The sequence below is a fragment of the Protomyctophum parallelum genome, assembly GCF_964188405.1.
Source record: "Protomyctophum parallelum genome assembly, chromosome: 1".
Taxonomy (NCBI): domain Eukaryota; kingdom Metazoa; phylum Chordata; class Actinopteri; order Myctophiformes; family Myctophidae; genus Protomyctophum; species Protomyctophum parallelum.
Genome location: NC_139697.1, coordinates 61,756,365 through 61,770,414, shown reverse-complemented (window position 1 = coordinate 61,770,414; position 14,050 = coordinate 61,756,365). Strand labels below are relative to the sequence as shown.

General features: G+C 42.9%; 1 protein-coding gene across 1 annotated transcript in view; it reads right to left on the bottom strand.

The window, feature by feature from the left end:
* LOC310864607 (seizure protein 6 homolog) overlaps window positions 1-14,050 on the bottom strand; it is a gene marked incomplete at its 3' end in the record, with an annotated part of 64,939 nt that overhangs the window by 48,630 nt on the left and 2,259 nt on the right. The gene's annotated exons all lie outside the window — the stretch shown is intronic.

Genomic DNA, 14,050 nt, shown 5'->3' with positions numbered 1-14,050 from the left:
CACCCTAAAAAGCTCATCAAGATCAAACTGGCCTCCTTTATGTCCTGGCATCCTCCCCTAAGGCGTGGCACAAAGGCTCCTGCTGTCTCATCTCAAGTTGATTAAAGCCAGCAGGCCTGTCGTGGCCTCCATTACACTGCCAGGCCTGCATGGCTCCCCTGTGACATTCCCTTGTGTGTCGTGTGTTTGATGCTGCTGGAGGCTAGGGTCACAGATGGACTGAAACCGTTATACCATTCCTGGCTAGACTTTTTCTTTTTTTCCCCCTTTTTTGACATAATATTGCGTCAAGTAAATAGTCTGTGGTACATCTTTGTACATGGAAATGTACAAAGATACAGGTGTTTTGGAATGAGGTGAAGAATGAGCTGGACACCTTGATTGGATATAATTTGTGTGTACTAGCAGCTGCTAAGGTATCCAGTGCAAGGACCAGACACAATGCCAAATTGGTTGGAAAACTCTTATACATAGCAAGAAAGATTATACTCAAGCTTTGGATTCATAGAGACGTTCCTACACTGGATGATTGGTACAAGGAGGTAATGGCTGCGGTTCCTATGGAGAAACGGGCGTATCTCCTCCACGATAACATGGAAGGGTTCACGAAGGTATGGGAACCAGTCTTGGATACAGTGGACCCTTCTAGACTGCGCTTCAATGTACCTTATTGAACGGTAGTGAATAACAAAAACTCTGGTGACCTGTAATGTACAAATAAAGTAAATAGTGCATTTATACAGCACCAGCTTTGTCCACAGCGCTTTACAGTACGCATTACATTTCATCCATTTATGAAGGCAGCCATGCTGCAAGCCAGCACCACCCTGCTTTTGACTCATTGATTGAATAGTTTATTAGTCAGAAATGTAAACAGCACGTGGTACAGTCAGACATTAAGGCTAAAAGGACTGCCCTCTCCATGAAAACGCCTAACCTTTTGCCAGGCTGCAGTTCTAAATATGAATCCTAGACATGTTTCGTGCATGCGCACTGCCGTTCACTTCCTTGTATACAGCCCGACTAAACTGTCTCTTCTCTCTAAATCTACGTCGCTCTCCATGGTTTTGATTATAACGACAATGTTCTCTCCTCATTTCTGACTCGTTTGGAATATTAATATCTATTAATCTATTAATATCTAATGAGACATCAGACGAGGTAGCGCAAAGTAGTAATGGAAGAATTCAACTCCCGGTTTTGGGGAAAAATGGAAGGTGGGGGCTTTTCAGAGTAAAATCTGCCCATCTGCTTGACACTCTAGCGCCTTTATTCTGAAAGATTCCATGGCAGTAAGACGGTTAAACAAACACACACGTTGTATCTGTCAAATCACAGCATTTGTATTTTTGAGGGGCGCTATATCCAGCTTTGAGGGTGTGTGCAAGCACAAACATTGTCCTGAGTTTTACTATGCACGTTCCTACCCTGCCCTGACTGATTGCTGCATCTGGTGTTTTTATTTATTTTATGTTCTTATATTAAATTTTGTTCTTTGCCATTGTTCTATCATTTTAACTACTTGTGTTTTATTGTTTTATATTTTTGTGTCCTGCCCTGTGAAGCACTTTGAGCTGCATTTATGTATGAAAGGTGCTATACAAATAAAGTTTATTATTATTATTATTACTAACACAAACATGAAATGATGTATGATGATAAGAGCTCCCCTCACCTCATTTATTTTTTATTTGTTTAGGGGCACCAGCCCCCAGGTTTGTGTGTGTGTCTGTGATGATTTGATTGGCTGATGTATGATGATGTATGGTGATAATTAAGAGCGCCCCTCAGTTCACACAAGTGTGTGGGTTTATTTTTATCACAGCCGGAGTTGCTTTGCAACATTTGCACGGAAAATAGTTTCATGTAAATTAGTCCAATGATTTATCTCTGGTTGCATCTGAATGTTCAAACCAGACCTGCAGGAAATACATTGAAAAACAAACAAACAAAAAACCCACCATGAGTGACTCCACAGAAACAAAGAGGTGGCGCTGGTAAACTAGGTCTCATCACAGTGTGATGAGGACATTATAGCCACGCCATCCAAATCTCTCTCCAGCTCTACCACTCACTCAGATCATGTTGGACAATGGAGACCGAACCCTCCACCATACATTGTGCCTTGGGCTAAAATTTGACCACGTCCAGTCTAGACTGACCCCTGAACGCCCCCCCCTCTCTCTCTCTCCCTCACACTCTCAAGTCCCTTGCATGTTGATAACCACTACAGAGACTCACACAGGTAACGTTAGATCAGTGCAGAGCAAGGAAAAGGGACAGATGCCCTTGAAAGAGCCGATAGCTGGCTAACCCAAAGGATTCACTTGATCAAATAATAAAACACACGTCACATCAGATTTTTAAGTACCTCGGGATCAAAGCCCCGAATAGAGGGATGTGGGGGGATTTTAGACATGCCGTCAGACGACAGCTTGATGTGGGCTGTGACTCATCTTTAATTTACTAACCTTTTTCTCTTTTTAAATTTATTTGTGTTGAAAGTATTCCCTCTGAGTCTCTGACCAAAGGCACGGCGAGAAAATGGTAAATATAAGTCTCAAATTGTGCACAACATTTGAATGTCTCAAAATCATAGCGTCAAAATCAGTTTAACCACATAACACGTATATGTATTGGCTAATTGAAAATAGACAATCTACAAGCTTTTTAACAACAAATCTTTCATGGGGGTCCATGGTAAAATATATTTATTTGCTCCTCAGGAAGTAATTGCCATAAAACATTAATATCATACCAGTTTGCTTTCATGAAAATGCAACTATTTGATATTTCGCTACTGTAAAATAAAGCAAATGTGGTTTACCATTAAGAAACATGAGAGCCTTCAACATACAGTGCATGCGTATATAGAGACATAATTATGCGTTGCTCTGAATCAACATGGCTACAGTAGTAGTTAAGTAATAGAAATAATTTACTGCATGCTGTGTTTAACTTTTTCAACACACACACACACACACACACACACACACACATTACAATACAGGCAGGGGCGCAATAGGCTAGGGGACGGAGGGGTTTCGTCCCCTGCCAGCGTCACATTGGTCCCCCCCAGATGAGTTAGGGGGTCCCCCCTGGCTGGGGGGGTCCCCCCCTGTATCCCCCCTGGCTCCAAAGTTATCTTAGGAGTAATACTTTTGAAATCCTGCGTTCATAAACGCGATATATTTTGAACCATATATTTGATCCACCCCTGTTTAAATCCCAAAATGGTTTGTCCCGTTCTACTGTTGTCGGAAGTTTGGGAGTTGTTACACCGCCATCAGTGACCCAATGTGCTTTGCACTCTGTAATGATTCTAATAATACAGGAACAGGATTCAATAGGACACCACTTTTGATGTCACGCACCACTTCGGTCAGACGATCAGTAGATAGATGAATGGATTTACTTTATCCTTTTCATGTCAAGGACCCCCAAATGGACACGTATTAGCCTGCGGACCCCCCCCATTTGAAGAGAAGAGAAGGACCCCCATAAGAGAAGATTTATAGTTTTATACAGCTCGGACGGACCCTATTGTAATGCCATGTCTAGCGGTGGGAAGGGACTCCACTGAGAGCGTCCACATGACATGCCACAAACTATCATGTAGTTGTACCTCTGGGGGTCCCCGGACCCCACTTTGGGAATTATATTATTATTTTGGGGGATTTGGGTAAAGGAGGAGATCGACGCCGGCGGGTCACGCCGCTATTAAACTGTCAACATGCAGGTAAGGCGCTGCAGGTTTTTCTTTCCTCCCGAGTTGCATGGGTTTAACACTAACTATATATGTTGATGTTAAAACATCCTCTCCTGAAAACTTCCCAGGTGTTGTACATTTTATATAGGATAGGCTAACTTACAGATCAGATGGTCAGTGAGTTTTGACCTGTTCGAGGCGCTGCTGATAATGTGGTTAAACTTTTACGTTTTGAGATAAATGGGGAGGAGGAGGAATCACAGCCAGGTATTTCATAATAATAATAATAACTGTGCCAAAACGCAGTTTTGTATGTACATTGAGTCACTGGAACAACCTCTCTGTAGGACCCCAAACCCTAACCATAACCCCACGTTTTTGTGGAGGAGGAATCACAGCCAGGTAATTCATAATAATAATAATAATAATAACTGTGCCAAAACGCAGTTTTGTATGTACATTGAGTCACTGGAACAACCTCTCTGTAGGACCCCAAACCCTAACCATAACCCCACGTTTTTGTGGAGGAGGAATCACAGCCAGGTAATTCATAATAATAATAATAATAACTGTGCCAAAACGCAGTTTTGTATGTACATTGAGTCACTGGAACAACCTCTCTGTAGGACCCCAAACCCTAACCATAACCCCACGTTTTTGTGGTTAGACCCCCCCATCCCCCCCTCCCCTAGGGTGGTGGGGGGGACGGGGGGGACGGATTTTTCGGCGGCGCCGCTTTGCGGCGGCGCTATTTGTCCCCCCCTAGCGTTCGGTCCGTGTTGCGCCTCTGAATACAGGCACTCTGAAACCTGAAAGGACTTAGTAGCCTATACCACATATGCCTTACTTTATTTCATCCCTGCATTCTGGTTTTGCAAGGCAGCTAGCACTATCTTCTTTATTGAAAGCTGGAAATGCAACCATTGCCCAACATGATTATTATTGTTTTTTTTTATTTTTCTTAAATTTTTATCCCATGATTTTGTAACCCAGTTTTCTTTTCACCCAGTGCCAATTATCTAATGTAATCCTGGGCGCTACACTTCCTCTGCCAACCTGGGGGGGCGGAGCGGACTGACCTCATGCCTCCTCCTATGCATGAGGAGTCCAAGCTGCTTCTTTTCACCTGACAGAGGGGAATTTCCCCGGCTGGACGTAGCGCGTGGAAGGGACACGTTATTCCGACCAGTTCCTTTCCCCTCCATCAGGCGCCCCGGCTGGCCAGGGGGAGGTAGTTTTAGAGACCAGGATTACGGCATGTTTTTGTGAGGGTATCTACCCTAGGGGACACGGGGAGAACATGCAAACTCCACACAGAAAGGCCCTTTCGCCAACCCCCGCCTCGGGTATGGGCACTGATGACGCGGAGGAGGGAACACGCCGCCAGCACCCACAGCGTCCCCAGCGGGAATCGAACCCAGGACCTTCTAGCTGTGAGGCGACAGCACTACCAACTGTGCCACCATGCCCCTTGATTATTATTGTTCAAATAAATCACAATACAGACAGATAACCATTGGCTGTAGAGCTGAACAGACTGGCCAAAATTAACGTTCCAAAACGTTTAAATTATATATTTTTCATCCTCTTTTAATTACAAACTGGCCAGAGTGTTGAAAGGAGTATTAAGCAAATACTCCTTCTTTATATTGGATTGTCAGCGATTGCATGGAATGAATGATATTCCAATAAGAAATGAGGAGCTGTCTCCTTTTATCATTTCCAGTGTAATTCAAGCAGAACAGCGTGAAGAATATTAATCTCCTCTATAGCCTTTTGTATCCCCTCACCTTCCTTCCTTTACTTTCTTCACCTTCACCACCTACAACAGTGGCCTGTCTGCCAGTGACAATGCTACCCAGTGAGTGGTGTGCTGTGCTGTAGGTTTATTCAGAGGGCATACCAAAGGAGGTCTGTCCTTCGATATGTGTATAGTCTCTTTACTTCATCTCTGAGGGAGAGAATGTTACCTGTAACAGAGTTTTGAGTTCTCAAAACAGTCAAGCCCAATGGACCACCAAGAGAACGAATCTGCTAATGGATTATCTCAGACAAAACCTCGCAATTCTACCAGTTAATGGAAGGGAGCAGTCTGTGATCCCACTGGAGGTAGATATGCGAGCATGACAAATAAGCTCATAAGAAAAGTGGAAGCAATCAATTTGCTCGGCTCCAACAACAATCCATTTTGTCTCGGTTTCTTTATCTCGGACTACGATGAAAAGGAGATTACTGTCAACAAAGATTACATAAAGGACGCTGATGAATAGTGCTCTCAAAATGAAAGGCCCAAGCATTGATCTGAGCAATATTTCACTGTGTTATTAATTGATGTAATCGGAAAACGTTCAGCCCTACCTCCACAAATGTTATTATCACAATTTAAAAACATACAAAAGGATGATAAAGGCGGAAGAGTTTTACTCCACGTATCGTTGTACATATATCTTCGGTGTGACATACCAGTAGTCGTGACATTATTATTATAATTATAACTAGAAAAGAATCGCTGCAAGCAGCGATAAGGCAGGACCAAGCAGGAAAGCAATAATAATTAGCCACAATAAGCCATAGAAACATGGAAGAAAAAGAAGAACATGGAATTGTGACAGGGTCGGTTTCTTTTATAGTGGGGGGCAGGATTCTTGAAGACTCATGAGTTGGGGGCCACTTTAAGCTGTTGACTTGAAAAGTCCCAGTTCAGTTCTAAAGGGAAATCAGTCTCTTTCTCCAATTTGGAGAACCAGATTACCACATTTGTGGGGGGAAGGGGGGTTCAGAGTTCCGGGTCGGCTCGCCAGGTCTGGGTACCATCCGGTACCAGAACACTGCACTTCTGAAATCAGATAAGGGATTCTGCTCAAGTCCCATGTTTTGCTATTGTTTGATCAGATCAGTATCATATTCCATTCCGAATAGCTACAATTGTCTTAAAAACAATCACTGTTAATCCAGTTGAAGTCCCATTCTGTAACTTGCAACAAGTAGAACAGCATGCTGAATAGTGCACTAAGTGTCTTTATCCAACATATCTTCACTATCGGGTAGAAACCTCATATCTCCATATTTAAGCTTTTTATATATTAATGTTATTAATGCCCTATAGTTCATCGTCCAAGTGTCGCACAAAAGTAGTGAAAACAGCAGACAATTGTGATGTGACATGTTGTTAGCTTGTAGACCGGCTATTTTTACTATTATCTATTATTGTTTTAACTGCTGTAGTAATGAAAAAGGAATGGTTTGGGACATACAAGGTTTCCACCCAACAACGACGATATGTACTGCCAAGCTCATTGGCTGAAGCTCTGATTAACTACACCCACAGGTGTATCATCTCATCTCGATCCAAGATACTAAAATAAACACTTCTGCATATGCTTTGGATGCTTGCTTCATACAGTATTTGTGTCTCAGAAATATAATCAAAAAGTCTCTAAGGAGCCACACTGTGTCTAATGAACTAAAGTAGGCAAGGCAAGTTAATTTGTATAGCACATTTAAACAGCAAGGCAATTTAATGTGGTTTACACATAAGCATAAGCATTAATGCACGCGCACGCACGCACGCGCACACACACACACACACCACACCACACTGTGAGCTTATATATTTTGTTAGGGTTTTGTATATTATTATTATAGGTTTTTACCTATAATGACATGCCAAAAATAGCGAACCCAGGTTGAACGTAGTTGAAGAATTGACATAGTCCAATGTTCAGACCCCACTATCTTACATATAATCACTTCCAGCGACAGAGGGTCAGGTCTGAATCCCAAGTTAGCATGTCTGGGTTTAGCCAGACTCTATTGGCTAGGTTGTATCGGAAGTGATTGGTCTGTGGTTGGAGTGTGGCCGTGCGTGTGCGCATGCTGGGTTTGTGTGTGTGTGTGTGTGTGCGTGTGCGTGTGCGTGTGTGTGCGTGTGCGTGTGCGTGTGCGTGTGTGTGTGTATTGATCCCTACAATAAGCAGCAAGCTGGGGAGTATTTGAGTAGTGTGTGTATCTCTGTACCTTTCATTCTAGCTTTGTTCTCATTATCTGTCTGTCTGTCATAAATCAGGTAGAAGACGGTCGTGATGAGACACAGGTCTTTGCTGAGACATGAGCCTCTGTTCTATTCCGTCAACTGTTACAGTACATCTTCATTCAAGATGAGGCTGCACTGAATGTCCCCACATGACTGCACAAGGTCCAGTTTTATGATAGAGTTGCATACAGTGTATATATATATACTGTATGTGGGTCCCCATCTCTGGCTGCATGTAATTATTTGCAGACCAGATTTCACGCTGAATGAGTGCGTTGAATTGATGAGTGTGTGTGTGTGTGTGTGTGTGTGTGTGTGTGTGTGTGTGTGTGTGTGTGTGTGTGTGTGTGTGTGTGTGTGTGTGTGTGTGTGTGCGTGTGCGTGTGCGTGTGCGTGTGCGTGTGCGTGTGCGTGTGCGTGTGCGTGTGCGTGCGTGCGTGCGTGCGTGCGTGCGTGCGTGCGTGCGTGCGTGCGTGCGTGCGTGCGTGTGTGTGTGTGTGTGTGCGTGCGTGCGTGCATGTGCGCAAGCCTGCATGCGTGCAGTTTGTGTATTTTAAGCCTTAGCAAAGTTACCCCAAGGAGGCATTCAGAGAAATGGTGCTCAAACAAACACTTTTCGTTTCGACTTATCTTAGCCCTCCAGAGGCAGCGAGACAAAGCTCACCCATTTTCAAGTCTCTGCTGGTAAATTAAGTGTTTGAAGAATTGAAAATGCCAGATAATGCACACCCTGATATGGTTCACTTTTGTAGACTAAGAACAGACCCCAAAACATGCTTCCACAAACATGCACAAGTTTGAAATACTACTACTTGGAAATGATGCAAATGACATAAAGGTCAGTGGAAACAAATCCATTGACATTGTTTTTCCCCCGGTTGGCGGTTAACCTCAAGAACATTTGCCCCTTAACACTGTAACAGGCAGAGCTAGAGCAAACAGCAAACGTTATGCTCCTTCCAACCTGAAATCTCCTACTTCTAATTTAATGACCTCCTGTAAAAGCAGCTTGCAATATAAACCTGTTTTATGCAGATGGCTCAGCATAAGGATGTGGTAAAACTGCAGGCCATTGTTTGTGAGGAAACCACTAACATCAAGTTATGGTATAGAGATAACACATATTGTCCCTTCACATGGCCAAAAAAAGAAAATATGTTATTTGGTTCCCAACCCAGGCTGTGCAAACTGGCTTTGTCCCAAATTGACCTCAGGGGCCAGGCCTTAGCTATAACCTGGGTGGTGAAATTATGGCATAAAAATTCATGAGCACAGTAAACAGCAGAACACATTTTCAGGCCAGAAAAGCCCAATTTATGGACGTGGCAAATCTCCATCTACTAGCCAACTTGTTTTATGTGGTTTTGCCTATGCCATCTGCTCATGGTAGGAAGGCCTGACTAAAATCCTGTAAGAGAAGTTGCCGGTTTTGCAGAACAAATCTGTTAGGATTAATTGTTTTGGGACTAGCTGTGAGGGACCATGTTGGCAAAGAGCACTTCCAGCAGCTGGTCTGGCTCCCTTTGGAAGCTAGTTCAGTACAATTACTGCTCAGCATGGGCCATAGCATCCTTAACAACAGGGCCCCCAGTACCTCAGCATTAATTGTCAGAGGAGTGGTGACACTCATGCTCACAGCATTGCATACCTGTGCTTTCCCAGGTTTAAAATCAATATACTAGGTAAAAAAATATATATAAAAAAACTAAAAACTAAACACAACAATATAGGTAAAAACACTTGCGTGCTAGCAGCAAACTTTGGTCAACTCAACTCTCTGTATAGTATTTATAATTGTATTTTACCGACGGCACGAGTGGGCGGCCGACTGGCCGTGGATCCCAAATGACTCTTGGGCCCCACCACGGTAGTGAAGAAGTGGTGGAAAGGATACCAAGGACATAAAGCAGGAGGAGGAGAGGAGTGGCAAATATCCACCTGTTTGTGAATGTACTTGGGCTCCTTGGTCCTAATTCATTAAAAAGAAATATGCCACCGTTACACTGTGGCGGAAACAGATATCGTATTTATCCGTCCGATCAAGCTACGTTGAGAGGACGTGTTATTCAGAGAAGCTGGTGTAATCACTTCATTTGTGCGGATCGCCGAGTGTATCCTTTCCGCATTTTTCCCAAGCGATTCGCCTGGTGTCGCCTGGTTAGTTGGAACATCCACGCCCATTCTACACCATATAAGGGCAACAGGAAATCTCGAAATACGTCATCATAGCCTGCACAGAGGATTTAAATTCTATACAACAGCGCGATGAGCTTGTATTGTAGAGTAGTACATTTTGACAGGACGGACAGATCTTCAAGCAAACAGCGCGAGTTATATGTATATAATTATAAACGAAACTTGCCAACTTGGAACGCATTGCTTCACTCCTTGTTGTCAGAACGCTAATAAGTTAACTGATGTTATAGTTACTTTCACATAATGAGAAAGAAGTTAATTTGTACTGTTCACCACACGACCAAATGCTATATTACAACTCGGCAATGATAAAAGCCCTTACTGATGAATGCACTGCAGGGTTATAAAAAAAAGAAAGAACAATTGCACACTCGCCTGCAGAAGTAAAGAGATATCTGATACTTTTTTTAATCAGAGCTGCATTGATTCATTCGGGGAATAGATTAATATCATCTCACTGTCAGCTGTCTGAATGCATGTGTGGAGAATGGATTTGTTCTGAGCATGGACATGTAGGCATAGCTATTTAGAATTTCAACCATATACAGCGGGTAGCCTATATCCTCTTTGTCAGATGTAAGTGCATGGTTCATTTCATGATGTCGTCATATTAAAATGATTCGCGGGAGTCGGGACACTTGGCAAACTTAGCCTACAGCCTACACAGCTACAACGTTGCCCATATTATAATTAAGGTGAGCTGGCTTAAAACTGACTGGCCAAATTGCACACACTGATGCCATAATGTGGATTTATAGGGCTAATTAGCCCTCGTGACTGCTGTCTGTCTGTAAGACCGGCATGTCTGTGAACCATAGAATGCCATAGAGTAGGCCTAGACCATAGAATGCCAGTTGCCTGTTCTGTCCTGGCCGGGCTCACCGCGCCGTTATATTAATTTTCCAATGTAAATTTCACCCAGATTGGACTCGGTTCAGCGGCAGCATGCTGCTGTCCGCCCCCCCCCCCACACACACACACACACACACACACACACACACACACACACACACACCGACAGTCAAGAGAACTGACTCACTAAACAATACACTAACACTGTAACACACACTAAACAACGTTGGATTCATACAGTGCAAAATGCAGATAAGTGTAGGCCTATGTTCTTATTATAATTGTGAGTTTGTTTTTTAACATGCAGTCCACGAGAGCCGATCTACAAGCTCACAACGCGTTGCACTGCGAGTAGCCTATAGAGAAGGCTGTCAAGTGAGCAGCGCAATCGCGCATGGCATGCTATAGAAATATCCTAGCCTATAAACTCTGATTATAGGCGATGGCAATTTGCATGTGGACAATGCCTCAGACAGCGTGGCTATGGACTTCCTACAACTATTACATTCTTTCGACTTTACTCAGCATGTTGTTGGGCCTACTCATAAACATGGGCACACTCTGGACCTGGTGATTTCTAGAGGGCTGAACATCACTGTGGAAAGGACTATTGAAAGGCCTGAGCTATCAGACCACTATTTGCTGTGTTTTAATATGACTGTCTCTGATCTAGAGAAAAACATCACTGAATATACCATAACAAAGCGTTTTTTTAGCTCTTCTGCAGCCAACGAGTTCTCTCGTCATCTGGTCCCTCCCCTGCCCGATACTCCCCCAGTAAATGATATGGTTCGAATTTGTAATCTTAAACTAGAGTCAGCTCTTGATATAGTGGCTCCTTTGAAAACAAAAAAGAAACATAACACCAGAGTGACGCCCTGGTTAAATGAGCATTCACGCTCACTGAAGCAAGAATGTCGTAGAGCTGAGCGAGCTTGGAGAAAAAATAAACTCACCACCCACCTAGAGACTCTTAAAAACTCAACAGTCGCATATAACAAAGCCTTGCGTCTAGCAAGGCAGGCATATTTCTCTGGCATTATTAACGAGAACAAGAAAAATGCCAGAGTCCTATTCTCTACCATTGAACGACTTTTAAACCCCCCCCAGTCCTACAAGCAGTCATTCCCGGCCTCTAAAGCTAAGTGTAATGAGTTGCATGCTTTTTTGATAACAAAATCTTTAACATTAGAGCTGATATTATGAATGGTGCTGCTGCTAGCGCAAACCTTCAAACAGCAGCTAATGGTCCCAGGGTAGATCTCTCCAGGGGGAGCCTATCATCGTTTTGCGCAATTGATGAAGTCGAACTCCGCAAAACCATATCACAGATGACATCTTCCTCCTGTTCATTGGATACAATTCCCACCACCTTTCTCAAAGAGGTCTTAGACAGTGTGATTGGAGATATCCTAAAAATTGTAAACAGCTCTCTACAATCAGGCGTCTTCCCAGACTCACTGAAGACTGCTGTAGTTAGGCCCCTACTCAAGAAACACAATCTTGATCCCTCTGTTTTGGGTAACTATCGACCCATTTCAAATCTACCCTTTCTGGGCAAGGTTTTAGAAAAATGCATCTCTCATCAATTGGATGTATTTCTACAGAACAATAATGTGCACAACAAATTCCAATCTGGCTTTAGGAAAAGTCACAGCACAGAAACAGCACTTGTAACGGCTAGATTTAACGGCTGCATTTGACACGATTGATCATTCAATTTTAATACAGCGTCTGGAGCACTGGATAGGCCTGTCTGGTACGGCCCTGTCCTGGTTCTCCTCCTACCTTTCAAACAGAAGTTACTTTGTTAATCTAGCCGAGTTTGACTCAGACAAACACGACATCAGTTCTGGTGTCTCACAGGGCTCGATTCTTGGTCCTCTGCTGTTCTCCTTGTACATTCTGCCATTGGGCGAACTCATTACCAATCACGGAGTCAATTTTCATTTCTATGCTGATGATACCCAACTATATCTTTCTGTGGCCCCAGATGATCCCTGTGCTTTAGACCCGCTGTTGACCTGTCTGTCTAGCATCAAATGTTGGATGAGTGAGAACTTTCTCAAGCTAAATGAGGATAAGACAGAAGTTCTCATAATCGGTTCTAGCGAGCAAAAATAATCAATAATTAGCAGACTTGGCAACCTGACTGTAGAAATTAACAGTACAGTAAAGAACCTGGGGGTTATTATTGATTCTGAATTGAATTTTAATTCACACATTAATCATGTTACCAAGATTGCCTTTTTTCACCTTAGAAATATTGCACGAATCAGAGCCTATTTGTCCTTGGACGATGCAAAAACGCTAATCCACGCCTTTGGTGAAAAAAGGCAATCTTGGTAACATGATTAATGTGTGAATTAAAATTCAATTCAGAATCAATAATAACCCCCAGGTTCTTTACTGTACTGTTACTTTCTACAGTCAGGTTGCCAAGTCTGCTTAATATTGATTCTTTCTGTTCACTAGAACCGATTATAAGAACTTCTGTCTTATCCTCATTTAGCTTGAGAAAGGCTAACTTGCCTCTAGAATGCATGCATTTAGGCATACAAGTGCACTCTTTTATAGGCTATCATTTTTTTAATGTGCTGAACAATGTTAGGGACACATGCCTACATATTTTATCTGAGATTTGGAAACAATTTATTGATTCAGCATGAAGACTAAAGCCTTCTGAATAAATCTATACCTATACGCAAGTGTATGCTTCCGCAAATTTCTCCGCCACCTAAAGACGTCCCGTAGGATTTGACGGAGTTTCCGACCAACCCACGTGAGCGTCAAGTTCACGGCCATTTCCATGAATTCCAAATGAATGTGGGAAATCCACGTAAATGCCTTTCCGCTAGCGTCACGTCATCATATCAGCGGAAACGCGTTGAAGAATCAGGACCCTTGTGTGTGTGTGCTTCACTTCCTTCAGTCAGTGTTGCCATGTCTGCTTATTATAAGCGACCTATGGCTTATTTTTCTGCAAAGTCGCTTGTAAATAATAATAATATTAATTATTGGAAGTAGCTTGTTGTGGTTTTTTTGGGCTTGTTTCTAATGTGTACAGTAGTTGCTTATTTGGGCTTGCTTCCTAATGTTGTTTAAACCAGTGGTTCCCACATTTCTTCACGTCAAAGAACCCCAGATTAATACTGGTATGTAATCGTCCACGGACATCCATCTGAAAATAGTTTGTGCCATTTTTGTTAAAATGTTTACGGAATATCTTTTTAATAACAGCCGTACAACCTCACAACGTG